We start from the raw sequence: 21,046 nt of genomic DNA on the forward strand, positions 1-21,046 counted from the left end.
TTTACAAATTCAGGTAAACTGAGCTGATAGCATTCTCAGATCTCAACAAGGAAATCTGTCTAGTTAAGCCGGTGTGAACCAGAGGAATTGGTGGCAGATGGGGCCTTTCCTCCTTCTTTCTTATCAAGCTGCCTTAGAACCCACTGTCTGCTCTGCTCCCTGGATGATATGGATCCGAAGCTACAGAAATACACACCTGCCACTGATGTTTAGCTCTGAAATGGATCCTGAGGCCCAGTGAACCTCACTTGACCAGGAAATCTAGTAGAAAAGCATAACTCCTTTTCTGGGAATTCTAGTCAATCAAGATTACATTCTATCAAGGCATCTTGAGTCTTCTCAACTTCTTTTCTTGGGAAATAATATCAATAGTGGAAAGAGCAATGACTTGGAACCAGGGAGCCCTGAATTTGAATCCTGACACTAACTATATGACCATAGCCAAGTCATATGACCTCTTTCAGCCTCAGTTTCCTCATCTGTAAAATGGGGTCAACTATATCATAGGATTTTTGTGAGACTCAAATTATGTGTGTGTGTGTAAGGTAAATAAAAACAGGGTTAAATGATTTGCCCAGAGTCACACAGCTAAGTAAGTGTCTGGTGCCATATTTAAACTCATGAAGATGAGTCTTCCTTACTCTAAGCCTGGCCACCTATCTACTCCATGAGACTCAAATGTTATAAATGGGTATAAAATGGGAGTATATAATGGGTGTATAAATGTTATAAATAAATGTATAAATAAAAGTACTTTGTTTTCTTTTTCTTTTATTTTTTAAACTCTTGCCTTCTGTCTTGGAATAAATATTATTCCAAGGCAGAAGAGTGGTAAGGGTAAGCAATGGGGGTCAAGTGACTTGCCCAGGGTCACACAACTGGGAAGTGTCTGAGGTCACATTTGATCCCAGGACCTCCCGTCTCTAGGCCTGGCTCTCAATCCACTGAGTCACCCAGCTGCCCCAGTGTATATCACTTTGTAAAATTTAAGCACTATTATGTAAATGTCAGTGGTCGTTATTAGTAGGTTAAAAATTCCTGTCAGTGGTTGTTATTAGTAGGTTAAAAAATCCATTTGTCCTTAATGTACGGATTTGAAATGAAAATAGTATTTATAGTTTTGGGAAGCTGGGGGTTTAACACTAAATCTATTGGCCTGATTTCAGAACCACCTAAATGAAGCTACTAAAATGAATTACAGTATGATCATTAGTCCCCACCCAAGATAGTTCTAAACAAGCAATCCATGAGTCTATTATTCGATCTTTGCATTTTACCAAACCATGGGTAAGGCAGCTTCTTCTTTCAATAGGATTTGGAGGCCTCCTAGACACTTTCCTGAACATACTATAAATATAAGGTCTTTGAATGAAGTCCCAATCCTTGCCAAACAGAGCCCAACCTCTCCTAGTTAGGACATTTACCTTTATGACTTCTCTGTTCCCAAATCCTTCCCTTCCCTTTCCTTTTTTCCTTTAAAGACTAGTGACGGCAGACTTTAAAGCACCAAAGAAATGTATTATTAAAAGAAAAGATGGGATATTCTCCATTTCTTTATCTGTAAAATGAAGGTATGGGACTAGCTGACCTCTGAGGTCACTTCCAGCATCAAATATAATCTTTGGGTTACAGAAAAGGGAAAAGGAAAGGAGGTGGCAACAAGCATTTATTAAGCACCACCCTGAAGTTTCAGACCTCAGAGAGGTACAGTCAATAGCTCTTCTGTCTGAGGGCTTATTCTAGTCCTGGTTATTTGGTTATTCATCAAGATATTTTTGGTTTTCAATTTCCTCACGTCATGAATATTTCTTTAACCTCTGGCAGTTTCTCTGACATATTCAAAGCTATTAGAAACATAATTCCATGCAAGAGAACTTACATAAAGACTGTACTCTGAAATCTCTTAGAAAATATGGGCCCTGGAGAATTTGTTATACACTTATAGAATCTGATTTAATAATAATAATAATAGCTAGCATTTATATGGCACATTAAGGTTTGCAAAGCAATTTACAAATATTACCTCATTTTATCCTCTCAACAACTGTGGGAAGTTAGGTGCTATTATTGTTGCTATTTTATAGATGAAGAAACTGAGTCAGAAAGAAATTAAGTGATTTGACCAGGGTTACATAGCCAGAAAAGATCTGAGACTAGATTTGAATCCAAGTCTTCCTGATTCCAGGTCCTGTGTTCTGCCTACCAAGCCACGTAGCTACCTCTAATCTTGAGACATCAAGAGACCTCAGAGAAGGCTGTTGGTATGGTGAGTGGGACATCCTCCACTGGAGCCATGGGAGGACATAGACAAGGGGCCCCAGAGGAAGGCAGACATGGATGTGCTTCGACCTGCATCACTGAAGGATGAACCCACGTTGCTGAGATTACAGAATTGTTGAGAGTGTTGAGATGAACAGACCAATTTTAAGGCCATCCAGTCCAACCTCCCACCCAATGTAAGAAACTCATTTACAGTCTTCCTGACAGATGTCTGTTTCAATATCTCTGGTGATAGAAAATTCACTGTCTCACTAGGTAGCCCCTTCCATTTTTAGACACCTAATTGCTAGGAAGTTCTCCTTTGAAATGAGATGAAAGCTGGCTACTTGTTAGTCAATCAATCAGTCAGTCAACTAGCATTTATTAAGTGCCTACTATGCATCAGGCACTGTGCTAATTAAGCACTTATACCCACCAATTCCAGTCCTACCTACTAGAACTAACAAAACGAGTGTAATTGCATTTTATTTTACATAAAAGCTTTCCAAGTATTTAAAAATAGCTGTCATGTCCCTCCTCAGTCTTTTTATTTTCCAGGTTACACATGCCCAGTTCCCTTTGCAGACTCCCAATATGGTGCTGTAGTGTTTCCTCTGGGTTATCTCCCCAACTAAGCACTCAGAGGCTTGCAGGTGAGATGGGGAGGGAGGAAGGGAATGACTCCCCCCAGGTTTGAATGTGCTCTGAATGATCAAATCCTTACCGGTGAGCTCACTTTTAAGAGTCAGTCAATAGCCACAATTATATCAAATGAAAAGCATTTACTAAGATAGATTATTAAGAAGAGTAGCTAGAAAACATTTCTGCCCCCAAACCTGGGTTGTACTCTCTCACAAATAAGCACAACTATGGAAAGGATGGGCACAAATTTAAAAGTATGCTAGCACCAAGGTAAACTTTAGGGAACAGATGTAGCCAAGGCAACTTGCATCTTCACTATTTCAGAGCTCTCTCACTGATCTGACTCAAAATATTGGGGGTTATGAACCTTCTATCCAAGGAGATGTATTTTCTGCCTTAAAGTCCATAGGCATATTGGGTGCAGAATCTCTGAATGGTGGCTTGCTCATCTGGGGTTTTCTGGGTCTGTTCCTCTTTGGAGCTCAGGTCTCAACTGCCAGGGGAATTTCTTGTTTGTCTCTCTTCCCTGCTGCCAGAGATTGTTCTTCTTGAAGTTGCTTCCTGCCCTGCATCTCTCTGTCCCCTGCTAGATATAATGTGTCCTATAGCAAGACGTTATAAATGATACTACGGGACACGGAAGGAGTCAGGGATATTTTCTTCCCACGCCCATGACTCAGAGTCAAACTCCACAAAGTTTCTTGACTCAGTTATCCCAGGACTGGCAAGCCCAGCTTATTAAAAGACTCCAGGACCACGGTCAATTTTCTGCCAGTCAATGCCAACCTCTCCTAATTCAGTCGGGGAAACTTTTTAACATTTTGGAGCCCTGTTTTTGGTGGGGGAACTTTATTTAGCATAGTAATATCTCTTATTTCTGTTATCAGCCTTTCACTTTCTGAAATTAGGTCAACTGGGAAGGGAACTAATTCCACCCAAGACAATAGCCATTACCATATCATTCTGAGTATTCTTAAATTTCTGCCAGCTCTCCTCTCCCCATTCTCAAGCTTGTCATCCTCTCTTCCCCGACTTCTCAATACTTTGAGAGCCTTTGCGATGTCCAAAATGGTGAAAAGAGACAGACTGAGTGGTAAAATGTAAACAGCATAATGAAGAGACCTGGGTTTGAATCCTGATGGCTATTTACTTTCTGAATTATCAATGAAGGGTTGAGGCTACTGTAGTTTTAGGAAGGGAGAAGAGGTTTGCCTATTATTATCCAAATAGTCTAAGATCCCCTTCTCTTCCTCCCAGCTGCCCCTAATTCCAATCCTTGATTTTAAGCTTGTTAAAGAATAAAGACCTTTTCCTTTAAGAGTGATTCATTTGGAAAGTTTCATCAGACCAAGAAGCCAGATAACTAATACACCTATATAAGATATTCAGTGATCCATGGTCTTCATAATTAAACTGCTCTGGCAATATGGGGTTCACAACTCCAGCTTCCTCATTAGTTGCAACACAGTTTATCATTTTAGTGCTGACCCATTAGGGTTCTCTTCATTTTTGTTTTGTTTTTGGTTCACATATCCCTATTCACAAAAGCCAAAATATGGAAGCCAAGCAGAGAGTAAACAAGACTCTTTGAGCTCACTGAAGGCCCCCCTCACCACAAAAATCATAACAGTAGGCAAAACTATGAAGCATAATGGGAGAGGCGGGAGGCTCTGGGGCCACGCAGGTAATCGCTCGGCTACCACTGCTAACACGTCGTCTTTGAAGTCACTCTGTCCCTTGGAAACAAAGAGGCGATGACAACTAGCAGCAGAGACTCTGCTGGCACTGATGAGCTGAGCTGATCTGGCCACAGATACCATATTGTAGAAGTCACGTGTTTTTGTAAAACTAGCGAACGTTTACAAAGCACTTACTGGGTGCCGGGCACTGCTAAGCAGTGTACAAATATTATCTCATTTGATCCTCACAACAATAATTTGTATGAATGTTTCAGATGGAGAAGTCCCTAAATTTGTGCATCCTGGGTCTCTTTTGAGCTATTGCAATTCTGCTTTCCTCAGGGAAGGTGCTGTGGATAATAAATGGATAATAAAATTATCCATTTTACAGAGGAGAAAACTTAGGCAAACTGAGGTTAAAGGACTTGCTCAGAGTCACACAGCTAGTGTCCGTAGCTGGATTTGAACTTGGATCTTCCTGATTCCACTCTATTCACTGCCCCAGAACTGTGATGCCCAACTTTTCTACCAACAGTAATCCTGGGATGACATTTCCCTAGTCTTCTCTATGAGTCTGTGTCTCTTATAGATTGGCACAACTAGAATGGACCCAGGAAGGCATGTCTAGTCTCTGCTCCTGGGAAAACAAACATTTCTGATGAGAGGCTCTCTCTAAATTTGTATTTGAATGTGAATTGGACGAAGGAACCTGAGGCTTTGCATGGGCTCATCAGACTATGAGAGAGAAGTTGTGGTGTATGAAGACTGGCTCCCAAGTACACTTGACGGAGCTTGTGTCTAATGGCGGGGGGTGCCTCGGGGGCTCCCCATGGCTCTCCTCCCAAAGCACAATGCTCAGGAAGAAGGCAGTCTAGTCTCCTCGCAGTTCTGAATGCTTTAGCACTCAGCAAATTAGCAGGTGGTGTCTGGGCCAACACCTCTGCTATCAACCTAAACTGTTTGTTCCTTTAATTGATGGCAGTTGTCTTCATTAAGGGATGCTGGTATACCAAAACAGTGTCTGCTGAGCCTGGCAAAGTGATAAATTGAGCTTGTATCTTCTCTTTTGTTCCCAGGGTTAACTGCTCTTTTTTAAAAAAATCTTTTTGATGTATTAAGAGGATATCTGAGAAGGATTTTCAATATCAGGCTCTTTTTCAAAGCCTCTAGTCCCTCCTCCATCCTCTAAGCTATCAGACCCCTGTTCAGATAGCTGTAATCACAAAAACTAACATTTGGGGGGCTAACAAAATACAGTAGAAATAGCCATTAACTATTTTGGCTTCAAAGCTATTGATAGTTGTTTTTTTTTTTTTTACATCACAATTTTATCATTTTGGGGGCCTTTTCCCCAACAATCTCTGAATGCAAAACTAAAGGCATTGGATATATTATAATAGCTAACGTCACCTAGATCACTAGAATCTCACAAAATCTCAGCATTCCAACCCATACCTGAATATGAAGATGAGAGGAGCCACTATATAATAAGAATACAGCTGATAAGTCACCATCTAGCCTTCGCCTAGAGACCTTCAGTGACACAGAACTCACTACCTCCCAAAGCATCCCATTCCACTTTGTGTTGGCTCCAATCATGAGGAAGTTTGTCTCTAGCTTGAGCCTTAATGGAATGATAGTGCTGACCTCATTGCTGTATGCCTCTGAGACCTGGCCTGTCTTACTAAAGGCTATGCCAAGAAATGGAATCACTGCCATTTGAATTGTCTTAGGAAGATTCTGAGGTCTTCTCTCAAGCTGAACTGCCAATCGTTCAAACTCTACTGCAGAGAGCCCAACTTTGATGGGCTGATCATGTTTGAATGCCAAACACACGTTTGCCTGAAAGACTAGTTCACAGAGAACTCTTGCAAAGTAAGCACTCACACGGAGGTCAGAAGCAATACAAAGACACCCTCAAGGTCTCTGAAGAATTTTTATAGTGATTTGTGAGACATGGGGAGACACTGGCAAAGGCCCATCCAGCCTGGCAAGTCCTGACTCAAAAAAGACACTCTGCTCTGTGAGGAAAGCAGAATTGCAGCAGCTCAAAAGAAACCCAAGATGCACAAATTTAGGGACATCTCCACCCAAAACATTCATACAAATTATTTGTGGCTGATTTGTTGTAAAGCCTTCTGAGCTCTTATTAGCCTGATCATCCACAGTCAGACACACTGTGCATTGACCTCAACATCGTAATGTTGACAACAGCAGCCACCTCCCAAAGCAGCCCATTCCATTTTTTGTTGGCTCCAACCATTATGAAGTTTGTCTTAAACTCAAGCCTTAATTTGCTTCTTTGCTACTTCCACTCATTGTTCCCAGTTCTTCCATTTGGAGTTAAGCCGTACAAGTCTAGATCCTCTTCCATGAAATAGGCTTTCAAAACCTTTGAGAATGTTTTCACCTCTGCTCCTCCCCCCTTTATGTTTTCTCCAAGCAAAACATCCCCAGGCCTTCCAATAATCTTCATATGGCATGAACTCATGGGCCTTAATTATCTGCCAGCAGGAGCTATGCCAGCTCAGGAGCACCACGGGGACAAGAGTTCTGCCTAGCCCTCTAACTTTCAAACCATTGTTGTTTACCTTTTTTTCATTTTGAATATTTTCCCATAGTTACATATTTCATGTTCTTTCCCTTTCCCACACCCTCCAGCCCCCCTTAGCCAATGCACAATTCCACTGGGTTTTACATGCATCATTGAGTAAGACCTAATTCCATATTATTGATAGTTGCACTAGAGTTATCGTTTAGTGTCTTCATCCCCAATAATATCCCCATCAGCCCATGTGTTCAAGCAGTTGCTTTTCCTCTGTGTTTCTCCTCACACAGTTCTTCCTCTGAATGTGGCTAGTTTTCTTTCTCATAAGAGCCTCAGCCTTGCTCTGGATCACTGCATTGCTGCTAGTAGAGAAGTCCATTATGTTTGATTGTACCACAGTGTATCAGTCTCTGTGTACAATGTTCTCCTGGTTCTGCTCCTTTCACTCTGCATCAATTCCTGGAGGTCATTCCAGTGTTGTTTACCCTTTAAAAAAACTTTTGGGCTACAATTCAATCCATACGACCCAAAGTTTTATCAGTTCCTCTGTTGCATGGCCCTAACTAAGCCCTTATCCATGAAGCCTACCATGGCCACACCAGTCTAAACTCTTCTTTTAAAAAATAATATTTTACTTTTCCTCAATTACATGTAAAAACAACTTTTAACATTAGTTTTTTGATTTTAAGTTCCAAATTCTCTTCCTCTCTTCCTTTTTCCCTCCCCTTGCTCCTTCCTGAAATAGTAAGTAATCTAATATCGATTTTACTTGTGCAATCATATAAAACATTTTTACATAGTGATTTTATGGAAAAGATCTTAAACAAGAAAAGAAAGAAGAAAGTGAAATATGGTATGTTTTTTTGTCTGCATTCAAACTCCATCAATTCTTTCCCTGGCAGCAGATGGTATTTTCATGATGAGTCTTTGGGATTGGCTTTTGATCACTGTATTGCTGAGCGTGGTCAGGTTATCACAGTTGATCACCATACAATACTGCTGTTACCGTGTACAATGTTCTTCTGGTTCTGCTCACTTCACTTTGCATCAGTTCATATAACTTTCCTTGACTTTGGATCCAAACCTATGGACTGCACTATATGATACAGAATTTGTCCCTATCTGGTGCTTTGTTCTTCCTTTCCTGGATTGGATTGGGCCCACAGAATCATAACAAGCAGTGCCCAAGGGTCCCAAATTTGGCATCAGAAAATCTGGATTCACGTTTCTAAGTCCATCAATTATTTGCCTGGGGGCAATGTTGGGTAAAAAAAAAAAGCAATCCTTTCTGGGCCACAGTTTTTTCAATTATAAAAAGGAGACAACTTTACTTGAATGATATACTTCATGGAGCTATTATATGGTCATGAGATCATATGATCCCAGATCCAGTGCTTGAAGGAACCTCTGAAGCCATGTTTTCCACTATCCTCAACTTACAGATGGGGAAACTGAGACTTGAAACAGTGACGAGATTTGCTCAGATCACAGAGTGGAAAGAGCTAGAATGTGAATCCAGTTTTCTTGACTATAAAATCAGTTTTCTTTCTTATAGAATCACATTGCTTTTCTCACAGCAGACTTGTCAGTTAGGTTGTGCAAGAATTATTACCTCTGTTTTACATCTCAGGACACTGAGGTTAAATACTTTGTCTAAGATCCTACACAGCATGGAAGTGATTGAGCTGCTACTCTGGGTTGGGTTCCTGAGGCTTCAAAGCCTAGATCTTTTCCTCTAAAGGGTCACTGGCTCTCAAATTCCATAGTTCTTACCTTTGCATTATAGGATCTAGAGCTGGCAAGGACCTCAGAGATTATCATCTAGTCCAATCCTCTCATTATACAGATGGGGAAACTGAGGCCCAAACAGGAAAAGTGACAACTGTCTCACCCCACCCCACCCCCCGCCGAGGCAACATGCTCCCCTTGGGCAGACACTGAAGCTGAGGGCCCTAAATAGATTGCTGTCATTTAACAAACACTAATCATAATATAATAATTTATAGGCTCAGTAGATAAATATTGACTTTGACTGCATCTTAGTCAATATTTGGTTGAGGTCTCTAAACTCTGATGTTTACCTTTGCCCAACTCAATAAATGCTTAATATTCACTCAACTAGTCTTTTCAATTTCCACAACCTGAGGTTCTAAAAAAAAATGTTGTGAGATATTACTTGTTTTGTTCCCTTTGCTGTGCCTACCATTTACTTGTCTCTAGCTAAATTTCCCAATACAGTCAAATTCTTTATTACAAATATTAACTTACAATGGATCTATTCTAATTGATGGTTTCCATCATATCCAACCTCAGTCTCCTTGGGGGGTCTTTCCCTACAAGCCTGATTTATTGCAGATTTTATTGGATTATTAAATGTGTTCTCTTAAAAATCCAAGTTGCCTCTCTCTCTTTCCAAAAAATGCTATGGGACCTTCAGACATTCACTCTCTTGTGTGAGCTACTTCTAAATGAACATAGCAATGCTATACAACAGGAGGAAGAGTTTTGGTTTGGGCTCAGAAAAAGGGAAAGGGAGTCATTTTGAAACAGGGAAACCACGGAAGAGTCAGAGCAGACCTAGCTAATGTGGTGCTGTTATAAGTAAGCAGAGGGCTGGCAGACACAGTCACCAGGTAGAAGGAGACTGGCTCGGAAAGGCAACTGGGAGGTGCCAGAGACGAATTCCCCTGAAATTCTGCTGATAGCAGGCACAAGGAAGAACGGGGAGGGGGGAAGGGAACTTTCTGTCTCTTCCAATTCTATTCTTCTCCTATCTCCTATAGGGTATGAGCCTCTTGCTCTCTGTCCCATTTCCTGATTCCTGAACTTTTTTTTCCTTTCCAATAACTTACCTTCCATCTTAGAATCAATACTGTGTATTGGTTCCAAGGCAGAAGAACTGTAAGGGCTAGGCAATGAGGGTTAAGTGACTTGCTTAGGATCACACAGCTAGGAAGTGTGTGAGGTCAGATTTGAACCCAGAACCTCCCATCTCCGGGCCTGGATCTCAATCCACTGAGCCACCCAGCTGCCCCCTTCCTTCCTTCAAGAGGGAAACCCAAATTTCTAAACTGAAATTAATCAATGAACCTTAACCTAACTGGGGGGTATGGGCATGGTGAGTTCACACCTTATCAAAAAGCTATCCCCCTGACCCCTGAAAGAAAACATGTAAGAATGAAATGGAGACTGGCATTAAGTGACTTGCCCAAAGTCACATAGCTAAAATGGCTGAGGCAGGATTCCAACTGGGGTCTTCCTGACTCCCCCGGGTCCAGGGCCCTAGGCACTATGCTACCTAACCATTCTTTTCTGTTAAAGGTTCTTCTGATTTGAAGGGCTCCATCTCTGCCAGCTTCTGGCCACTCCAGGCCAGGGAAATGAGACGCGGCCTACAGTACCCTACACAGGCCTGTTGTCCATTTTAATTTTTTTTTTTTTTAAACCCTTACCTTTTGTCTTAGAATCAATATTGTGTATTGGTTCTAAGGCAGAAGAATGGTAAATGGCAAGGGCTAGGCAATGGGGGTTAAGTGACTTGTCCAGGGTCACACAGCTAGGAAGGGTGTGAGGCCACCCATTTTACTTTACACAAAGCACAGTGCTTGGTATTTTGGAGCAGACTGGGCTTTGGAGAAGGAAAAAAAACTCGGCCTCCAAGCCCAGGTCCTTCTACTCAGGCAGCCAGTTTAGGCCCTGGGATGAGCTGCCAGGAGGGATGAACTCCATCCACTCCATCTTGTCTCCACCCTGGGCAAAGCTGGGGAAAGGAGGCCTCCATCAGAACCAGCAGCCTCACAGGGATCTCATTATGCTATTATTTACTTCTCCAACACTTGCCTGTACACCAAACTCCAGATTTGGGCTCTGGCCCATCCCTCATAAGGCTCGGGCCTATTGTTATGTTAAAATGAGGCCTCTGAATGTTATTTACGACTTGATAAACCTTGTGTAAGCCTGAACCAGGGCATTAAATGGTAAGAACACCACTTGGAGATCCCATTTTAAATAAGTCATCCAGACAGCTGGGCCTTTAGAAAACCTATTAGAATAGCTCTTTAAGCCTGTTTGGCCCAGGGATAGACACCCATTATACAATTTCTGCCATTCAATCAGGTCCTGAGCCACGATCTGACCCCAGAAATGAGTCAACTACAAAAGTAATTTGACCCCAACAGAGGCCAGGAGGGAGACACGTCTTGTCATCGGATCAAACAATAGCTTCCATCTCTTCCGGCCCCGTAGTGGGGGCCTCCTAGAAGACTAACACTGGGCCCCGGTCTGAAGTCCTGAGCAGGTCTTGAGCTGCAGAAATTCCTACACTAAGGTAGTACCTCGGGGCCTAACCGCCCCATTATTTCCCTCACCTACAGCTGTTCCAAACATGGGCAAATCCCAGAAGTGCCCGATGTCTTAAGCCAGATAATAGCTGACATTTATATAGGCCTCTGATCTTGGCTCTGACACATATTAGCTCTGAGGCCTTGGTCAAATCACTTAACCTTTCCTGGCCCCATCTATAAAGTGAGGGATTGGGCTAGGAGGTCTCTGAGATCCCTTCCACCTCTAGACAAAGGAGCTGAAGCTTTTCCCGAGTCTTCCATTTATTTCTCTGATGACATTCCTTTTTTTAAAAAAAAATTATCATATATATTTTTTTATCGTTACCTTCAGTCCTAGAATTGATACTAAGTATTGGTTCCAAGGCAGAAGAGTGGTAAAGACTAGGCCAGGGGGGTTAAGTGACTTGCCCAGGGTCACCTAGGTAGAAAGTATTTGAGGCCACCTTTGAACCCTGGATCTTCCATCTCCAGGCCTGGCTCTCTATCCACTGAGCCACCCAGCTGTCCCTCTGCTGACATTTTGACACTGCTTTTCCTGCATAATTCCTGTTTGTAGTTCAGCCCTCGTAGCCCTACTTTTAAACATCGATATTCTCCTAGTAATAACCTACACTAGGGTGGCACATGGTATCAGAAGAAACAAAGGTCCCAGGTGACTCAAAGGCTACAGTGTCTGTACACAGGACGCAATACACATCCGATAATGGCTTACACAGGAGAAGTGAAATGAAATTCATCTTCAAGGGCACATATGACCATAAAATCAGATAGTCTAGTCATGTAGCAAGGCCAAACAGTAACAGGATAATCTATATGCTACACCGTTGACTCATAGTGTATTTATGGTCCCCCCTAAGACGCCCCATGAGGCACCCAGGTAGCGCAGTGGATAGGGCTTGGAATCAGAAACAATCATCTTCATGAGTTCAAATCTAGTCTCAGACACTAGCTGGGTGACCTTGGGCAAGTCACTTAACTCTGTTTGCCTCAGTTTCCTCATGCTAACTAGATAAGGAAATGGCAAACCACTCCAGTTTCTTTGCTAAGAAAATCCCATAGGTTTTGAGTAATAAGACATGTATAAGCCAGTGGGATTGCTTGTCAACTCTGGGAGAGGGGAGGGAAGAGGAGTGGGAAAGAACGTGAATCATGGAACCATGGGAAAATATTCTTAAAAATAAAATAAATAATGTGGGGGGAAAAAAACAAAATAGGGTCATGAAGAGTCAGACAAGACTGGAAAAAAACATTAACCAATAATAGCAATAAGACCCTAAATTCTTTCACATGACAGGAAACATCCTCAAAAATATCAAAGGGCGGGGCAGCTGGATAGCTCAGAGGATTGAGAGTCAGGCCCAGAGTTGGGAGGTCCTGGGTTCAGATCTGGCCTCAGACTCTTCCTAGCTGTGTGACCCTAGGCAAGTCACTTAACCCCCATTGCCTAGCCCTTACCACTCTTCTGCCTCGGAACCAATACACAGTATTGATTCTAAGATGGAAGGTAAGGGTTTAAAAAAAAAAAAGTTCAAGCAATCCAGGATAAGAAATCCTGGGAGGGAGGTAGGCATTGAAAGTGAGTTATTCCATAAAGAATTGAGAACAAAGAAGATTCCCATCAATTTTGCAAAGAATAAACAAAATGGGGAGACTGGGTGTGGAATGCTTCCTACCCTGTCTTATTTGGTGGATAGTTGGTTAGTTTTGCTGAACTATTTTTCTCTTTTCTTTTTCATTATTCATCATAAGCAATGTCTAGTATGGTCAAGGAGTGGGGGGAGGGTGTATTGAGAATTGAAGGTAATATAAGAAAACAAAATATATATCAAAAATGTATGTAGAAAACAAATAGGACAGTAGTGCTCAGGTTTTAGGGTGATGGAAAACTATCAGCCCTAAAAAGTATGATTGGCTCTCATGCTCTATGTGCGGACTGCTGTTTTACTAATCACTAAAAAGGAGATTATTCTATGTCTAAAGTTCCTAATAATTACTAAAGTATACACACTATCTGAGATGTAAAGAAAGCCAAAGGTACTGCAAAACAAAGCATCCATTGTCTGGCCAGAGGACCTGTGTCTTCTCTTCTTTTTTTTTAAATTCATTTTTTTATTTTTTAGAAAAATTTTCCATGGTTCCATGATTCATGTTCTTTCTCTCCCCCATCCTCCCCAACCACCCCCCCCCATACCCACCCATAGCTGATGTACATTTGCACTGGGTTTTACATGTGTCATTGATCAAGACCTATTTCCATATTATTGATAGTTGCACTGGGGTGGTCGTTTAGAGTCTACATCCTCAGTTATATCCCCATCCCATGTGTTCAAGCAGTTGTTTTTCTTCTGTGTTTCTACTCCCACAGTTCTTTTTCTAGATGTGGATGGTGTTCTTTCTCATAAGTCCCTCAGTTATCCTGGGTCATTGCATTGCTCCTAGTACAGAAGTCCATTACATTCGATTTATTTTTTTAGTTTGTTTTTTTTTTTTAAACCCTTGTACTTTGGTGTATTGTCTCATAGGTGGAAGAGTGGTAAGGGTGGGCAATGGGGGTCAAGTGACTTGCCCAGGGTCACACAGCTGGGAAGTGTCTGAGGCCAGATTTGAACCTAGGACCTCCTGTCTCTAGGCCTGACTCTCACTCCACTGAGCTACCCAGCTGCCCCCCATTACATTCGATTTTACCACAGTATATCAGTCTCTGTGTACAAGGTTCTCCTGGTTCTGCTCCTTTCACTCTGCTCAATTCCTGGAGAATGTTCCAGTTCACATGGAGTTCCTCCAGTTCATTATTCCTTTGAGCACAATAGTATTCCATCACCAGCATATACCACAATTTGTTCAGCCATTCCCCAATTGAAGGGCATGCCTTCTTTTTCCAGTTTTTTGCCACTACAAAGAGCGCTATAAATATTTTTGTACAAGTCTTTTCCCCCTATGATCTCTTTGGGGTATAAAACTAGCAGTGGTATGGCTGGATCAAAGGGTAGACAGTCTGTGTCTTCTCTTCTGTCTGGGAGAGGGAGTATCTGGATCTGGAGGAGCCCAGTGAAGATCCCAAACTGGCCACTTGCTTATTATACCCTGGGACAAATCACAGCCTCTCTCTGTTCAGGTTCTTCCTCTATAAAATGAGGGATTTGGATTATAGGACTTCTAAGAACCCTTCCAACTCTAATGCTGTGATCCTATGAGTTGATGGACAAATGAGCACATGTAATAAAGCAAAGACACGATGATAACCTGAGGCAAATCCCCGGAGATGAAAAATGCCTTTCTGAGAAGCTTCATTCTACATAAAGAGCTCTGCTGAGTGTGTGCTGCTTGTGAAGGACCCCTCAAGTTTAGCCCTGAGCCCTGAAGTCTAGGCCACTGTCACGAGATGAATGTTCTGGGAAGCTTCTTAGTTTCCATTTCGCTAGGCAAAAAAAACTAAGAAGCTTCCCAGAATACCCATTTCACAAGATAGAACGTTCTTGGGAGTAACATTAAGGTGCTTAGGAAATGCAGAGTTTTGGAATAGGAGTTAGAAGACCTGGAAGAGCCCCAATGCTGATGCTCTTGACCAATATGACCTAGAAAGCTCACTTCATACCTGCCCCCCAACCTCAGTTTTCTCCTCTGCCAAATGGGTATAACATCCCTACTATGCTTCCCTTATGGAGTTGTGAGGTTGAGATGGGAAGATAACTATGGAAGTGCTCTGTAATCACAGGCTTCCTCATAGATTGTTAAGGTCTCATTGTTACCTTCTCTGAATTGCCCTTTCTGACTCTGGCTGCCCAAACACTTGGCATTTCCTGCCAGGACCTTGTGGATTTTAAATTAACATTCAATAACTAAATATTATATTTTCGTAAAGTTTTATTAATAATAAACTAACAAAAAGCTAACTAAAAGGGTACTAACTAGCCCACTCCCACAGCAAACTATATACAAACGTGGAAGCGCAGGAGAGACTAAAGGGAACTTTGGGAAATACTAAGGGACTTATGGGGGATGCAGTCCAAAGTTCAAAATTCCATTTATACACCCTTTCTCTTGGCAATGGTCTCCTCGTGGGGAAATAGCGGACGCATGAAGCAGGATCTGAAACCATTCCTGGAGATGCTCTAGAATTTGGAGCCTGCCTCCCTCTCCTTCTCTTCCTCCACTTCATCATATTTTCTGCGGGTCTTGGGGCAACTCAGTCCAGCTCTAAGTTGCAGAGGAGGTGCTGCCCTGCCCGGGGAGAGGATGCTTTCTAACTGGGAGCTCCCTATACCAGTACAATCCCAAGTCACTCGGTCCCAGCCCAATCCAATTCAAAGTTTGACTCAGACACTTCCACTCAGTTGGAAGGGTTCTTAGAAGTCCTATAATCCAAATCTCTCATTTTATAGAGGAAGATCCTGAACCCAGGGAGGGGCTGTGATTTGTCCCAGGTGTTAAAAGTATAGAGGGGGAACCCTAAAAATGTTTTAGTTTGCTAGTCTGGGTATGTGTTGAAGCCTAGCTGGGCTCATCTTCCCCTTTAACCAGAGGGCTTCAAGGGAGAGCAGGGATGGTCAGGAACCAGTATTCAGATAAAGGACTTCTATGGGGTATGGTGTATAAATAAAGCTGGGATTTTACCTGGGCTCCTCTGGATCCAAATCCAAGAGTACTCCCTCCCCCAGACGGAAGAGAAGACACAGGCCCTCCAGCTGAACAAAGGATGCTTTGCTTTGCACTACCTTTGCCTTTCTTTACATCTAAGATGGCACAAACACTTTGGGCCTCTAACCCATCCGTGCCTCAGTTTCTTCATCTATAAAATGAGGGGTTTGGGCTCAGTTGCCTCTGAGGCCCCTTCTGGGATTAAATCTATGAATCTCATTCCCCATGCCACCAGGACACAGAGCTGTAGGTGAAATTCTGGCAAAATGGGAAACAAAGCCAAGAATCACAGGGAAAACAGGAAGAGCTCTTATTTTTTTAAAAAATCAGTCAACAACGTGTATAAGGACTCACTCTGTGCAGGGCACAGCAAACAAAAACCGTTTAATGACTGCACGTGTTATTCAGGAGCTCCCAGAGGGGACCAGCCCTGGTTTATGACGGAGCCATAAACACAGCTCAGGAAGGGAGTCACCTCAGGGCGCAGGAGCAGCCCATGGGCTGACTAGGAGCCCAGCCCCAAGTCCAGGAGCCCCGAGGGCTGCTCTATTTGTTCAGCCCTGCTAGGCAGGCTCAAGCTTCTTTATAAAGAGTTGGTTTTCCTTTCTGGAAGGAAGACAATGGTTCCAAGGGCCCATGGAAAGCACTTCTCCTGTAGCACAAACACTAGACATCCCTACTTCTTAGTGGGCGACTTAGAACTCCAACTCAATATTGTCTCTCAAATTCCTGAAAACAACAGCAGGGAGCTGGGTGCTGGAGGAGACCCAGGACCTGAGAACTGAAGGGAACATTCAAGTTAATCAAGATCATCAGATAATCTCTGCACGTCTTGCCAAGAGAGAGGAATCCCCCCCAAAGGAAATCCTGTGACCTCTGTGAGAATCTCTCTGGTGATGGGAAGCTCATTTGGGCAATTCAATTGTTAGGAAGTTTTTCCTAATATTGAACTAAAATCTGTCTCCCTGTATCTTCTGTTCAGTAGTTCTAGTTCTGCCCTCGGGGGCCAAGCAGACGAATCTCATCCCTGTTCCACATGACAGCCCTACAAATTTTTGAAGACCATTATTCTGTTAGCCTAAAGTCTTTTCCAGCTAAACATTCCCAGCCCTTACAGAGAGTCCCTGAATGGCATAGTTTCAGTTTCTCTTGCTGGTTATTCTTCTCTGGACTTGCTCTCCAAATAAGAGTATAAACTCCTGATCTTGGCATTCAAGGACTTTTCACAATCTAACTGCAAATTAACTGTCCAAACTCCTCCCTTCATATATTCTGTAATCAAATCAAACTCTGAGTCCATTCTCATTCTTCCCTCTACTATATGTTCCTTTGATCCCTCAATCTCCATGCCTAGAATGGATTCTCCCACCTATTTCTAGCTGTTGATCTCTGTGATCCTAGGCAAATATGATGATAAAAATATCCATTTTATATTTTTTACTTAACTTAATTTACTTTAACTTAGTTAAAATAACTATATTATATTTATCTACAAATATAACTATATTTATACATAACTATATTATATGAATATATATGTGTATATATATATATGTATACATATATATGAAAAATTTATCTCACAACAACCCTGGGAGGTGCTTTACTAATCTCATCTTACAAATAAGGAAACTGAGGCAGATACAGTTTAAGTGAGTTGCCCAGGGCCACAGAACTAGTATGTGTCTGAGGTTGAATTTGAATTAAGGTTCTCCTCACTCCAAGTCCAGTGATGTATCCATTCTTCCACTTAAGCTCCCTGGGCCTCAGTTTTCTCACTTGTAAAATGGACTTGATGGTCTCCAAGGTCCCTTCCAGCTCCAAATCTATGATCTTACAATCCTTCCGCCAAGGAACACCTCTACCATGAAGCATTCTCTGACATCCCCCTGGGAAGAAGTGATTGCTACATCCTCAAACTTCTCACAGAACTTTTTCTTCTGCCCCATCTTCTTTGCCCCATCTCATTCTTCCTTGTACAATTATTTATTGTAACTGTTCTTCACTGCTCTTTGATTGTGAACTCCTTGTGAGGAGCAACTGTGTGCGGATGTGTGCCTCTGTACTTAATAGGCACTTAATACAAGATTGGGCATCTGAATTACCCATCTGTGATCCCATGATTATGATTCTTGGACAAAGCTTCTACTTAGAGCCCCTGCCTTCTTTTCCTATCCTTGTGGCCTAGGCTGGTAGGGTAGAGATCCAAAGTTTTCCTCTCCCTCTTCATAGAGCCCAGTCAATTCTGAGCAGCCAGTCTCCTAGGTTCTCTTTCCTGGTTCCTCTACCTTGTTAGAACTAAAAATATCTTCCATGCAAAAGGTTCCAAAGCCTCCAGACCTAAGGGGACCTCCAATCCTTCCCCCAAACCACTAAAATTCTCCTAGATTCACAATCCTTGATCCTCCTCCTCCTCCTCCACAGGAATCTTCTCCTCAATATCCCTCCTCATCCCTACTCCAGGCCTACAATAAGACTGAAGAAATGTCTCCTCACCACCTCTTACCCCTGGTCAGGAGAGACATTCCTTTGTTTCTTCTTCTTCAGGCTCATCCTGACTCTTATGAGTTTATCCTTCACCAAGGCTCCCAACATATGGTTTATCACATGTTTATTTGGGTATATAATTTGGGATTTTGATTCTATAACGTCATTTACAAAAATGAGCAATATGGAAATATCTTTTGCATCATAATACACATATAACCCAGATTACATTGCTTGTCATCTCTGGGAGGGGGGACAGAAGAAGGGAAGGAGACAATTTGGATCATATAACTTTGTAAAACTTATGAGGAAATGTGGTATTAAAATACAAAATAAATTAAGGAAAACAGCTCCTCCCTCTGTCACATACTCTAGATTTCTTCTCTTCTCCAAGAGCCTGGGACAGTGGGGACAGGTCAGGGATGCCTAAAGTGGGCAGCGATCGAATGCAGGGTTGAAATCCTGCCTCAGACATTAATGGCGTGACTCTGAGGAAGTCACTGATTTCTTTAAGATTCAATGTCATCTTCTTCAAAATGAGGAAAATAACACCTCCCACACCGAGTTGTTGTAATGGGGAGCTGATAAATGTAAAGTTCTTTGTAAATATTAAGGTACTGTGTAAATGTGATAAATAATCATCATTATTATCATTCCAGTCCAATACAAGGAAAAGGTGGGGGGCTTTATCAGGCAGGCAGGAGACAGCATATCTTTCAGTCCTGGCCTGGGCTGGTGGGGTGAGTAGTGTGACCCAGCTACCGGGAAAAGGCAGGGCCGTAATAATTTGTGCTGAAACAGACATCTTTGACTGGTTTGATTCTAAAATCTGGAGCCTGTTAAGTTAATAAAACGCAATTGCATGCGATGTAAAAGGATGCAGGAGACACAATTTAAGGTTAAACACTGATCTGTTGTGACACACCCCTGTGATGAGCTGAATTGGAGAAATAAAAGCCAACAGGTCTTCTTCCAAGAGAAATATTTCTCTGATCTGAGGTACAGCCAAGAGGAATGTGGGGGAACAGAGAGTGGAAGAAGTTGGCCTCCCCTCCCTCCTCCAGTCTCTCTGCCTCCTGCCCCCTCTGTTTTCATGTTCTTTGGTCCAGCTGAGTGAAAACCCAACACATGGCAACCTTAGAGGCCACAGCTCAAAGCCCTGATCCTGCAGCATTGCCCTGTAGAAAATGCAGAGCAGCTTAGTAAGGATGCAGTAAACTGGGCCCTGAAAGACAGGGACCACTGCCACTAGGTGTGGCAGACAAAGGTATTCATTATCTTGGGAATGAGGAGACCTGAGTCCCAGGCCAAGCTTTTCCCTGAATGACCTAGAGCAAACTTCTTCAGTTTCCTCAGCTGGAGAATGAGAGGGTTGGATTTGATCATTTCAACTCTAAATCTATGAGCTTAGGATTCTGCCCACTTTCCTACTGGCTCCTAACCTGCCAAGTCTTGCCCTCACTGGCGTGGAGATACATCAAGAAGGAGGCACCTTAGAAGGAAATTCCTATTGGTGGATAACTCTCCAAATTTTGTTGATTCCTTGGACAGAAGAAGTCTCATTGGAGATGGATGTTATTCAGGGCACCATGTTTCAGTGCCAATCAGCTGGTGGGAAAGGTGGCAATGGGAATCCTTAGTAGGATAGACTCTATTTAAAACTGGAATCTTAGCAAAGGCCAAGGGGCTAGTGCTGCCTTATCAGCTCCAATCCCCAAGGGTCTCCTTGGGAGATAGGCTTCCTAAAGGCTCCAGTATCTTGCCCCTCAATAGGCAGCTGGGATAGAGGCTGGAGAGAGGGTCAGAGGCAGACTTTTGGGAATATCTGTATAATACTCAAGGCACTGAGTATATTTAGACAAACTGGGGAAAAATTAGTCGAAAGAATCCTGGATCTAGAGGGAGAAAATCTCTGTTGAAGACCTGGATCTGTTCCTGATTAGATGAACAACCCTGGGCAAGTCAATTAATGTCTGTCTCTGAGCTAGTTTTCTCATTTCTCATCTGCAAAATGGAGATAGCAACATCAGTCCTGCTGATTCCTGAGCATTGTTGTGAACAAAGTATAAACTATCAAGAACTACCAAAATGCAAATTATTATTATTGATCAAATATGATTAGTCAAGTATTTTATTATTATTATTATTATTATTATTATTATTATTATTATTATTATTATTTAAACCTTGTCTTCTATCTTAGAATCAATACTGTATATTGGTTCCAAGGAAGAAGAGTGGTAAGGGGTAGGCAATAGGATTTAAGTGTTCGTTCCAAGGAGAAGAGTGGTAAGAGTTAGGGGCAAGGGGGGCTAAGTGACCTGCCCAGGGTCACCCAGCTAGGAAGTGTCTGAATCCAGATTTGAACCCAGGACCTCCCATCTTTAGGCCTGGCTCTCAATCCACTGAGTGACCTGGCTGTTCCCCATGTCAAGTATATTAGTCAAATC

At 42.4% G+C, this 21,046-nt stretch overlaps 1 protein-coding gene across 1 annotated transcript in view; it reads right to left on the minus strand.

The window, feature by feature from the left end:
• TOX2 (TOX high mobility group box family member 2) overlaps positions 1-21,046 on the minus strand; it is a 195,044-nt gene that overhangs the window by 172,411 nt on the left and 1,587 nt on the right. The gene's annotated exons all lie outside the window — the stretch shown is intronic.

The sequence above is a fragment of the Gracilinanus agilis genome, chromosome 2, assembly GCF_016433145.1.
Source record: "Gracilinanus agilis isolate LMUSP501 chromosome 2, AgileGrace, whole genome shotgun sequence".
Lineage (NCBI taxonomy): Eukaryota > Metazoa > Chordata > Mammalia > Didelphimorphia > Didelphidae > Gracilinanus > Gracilinanus agilis.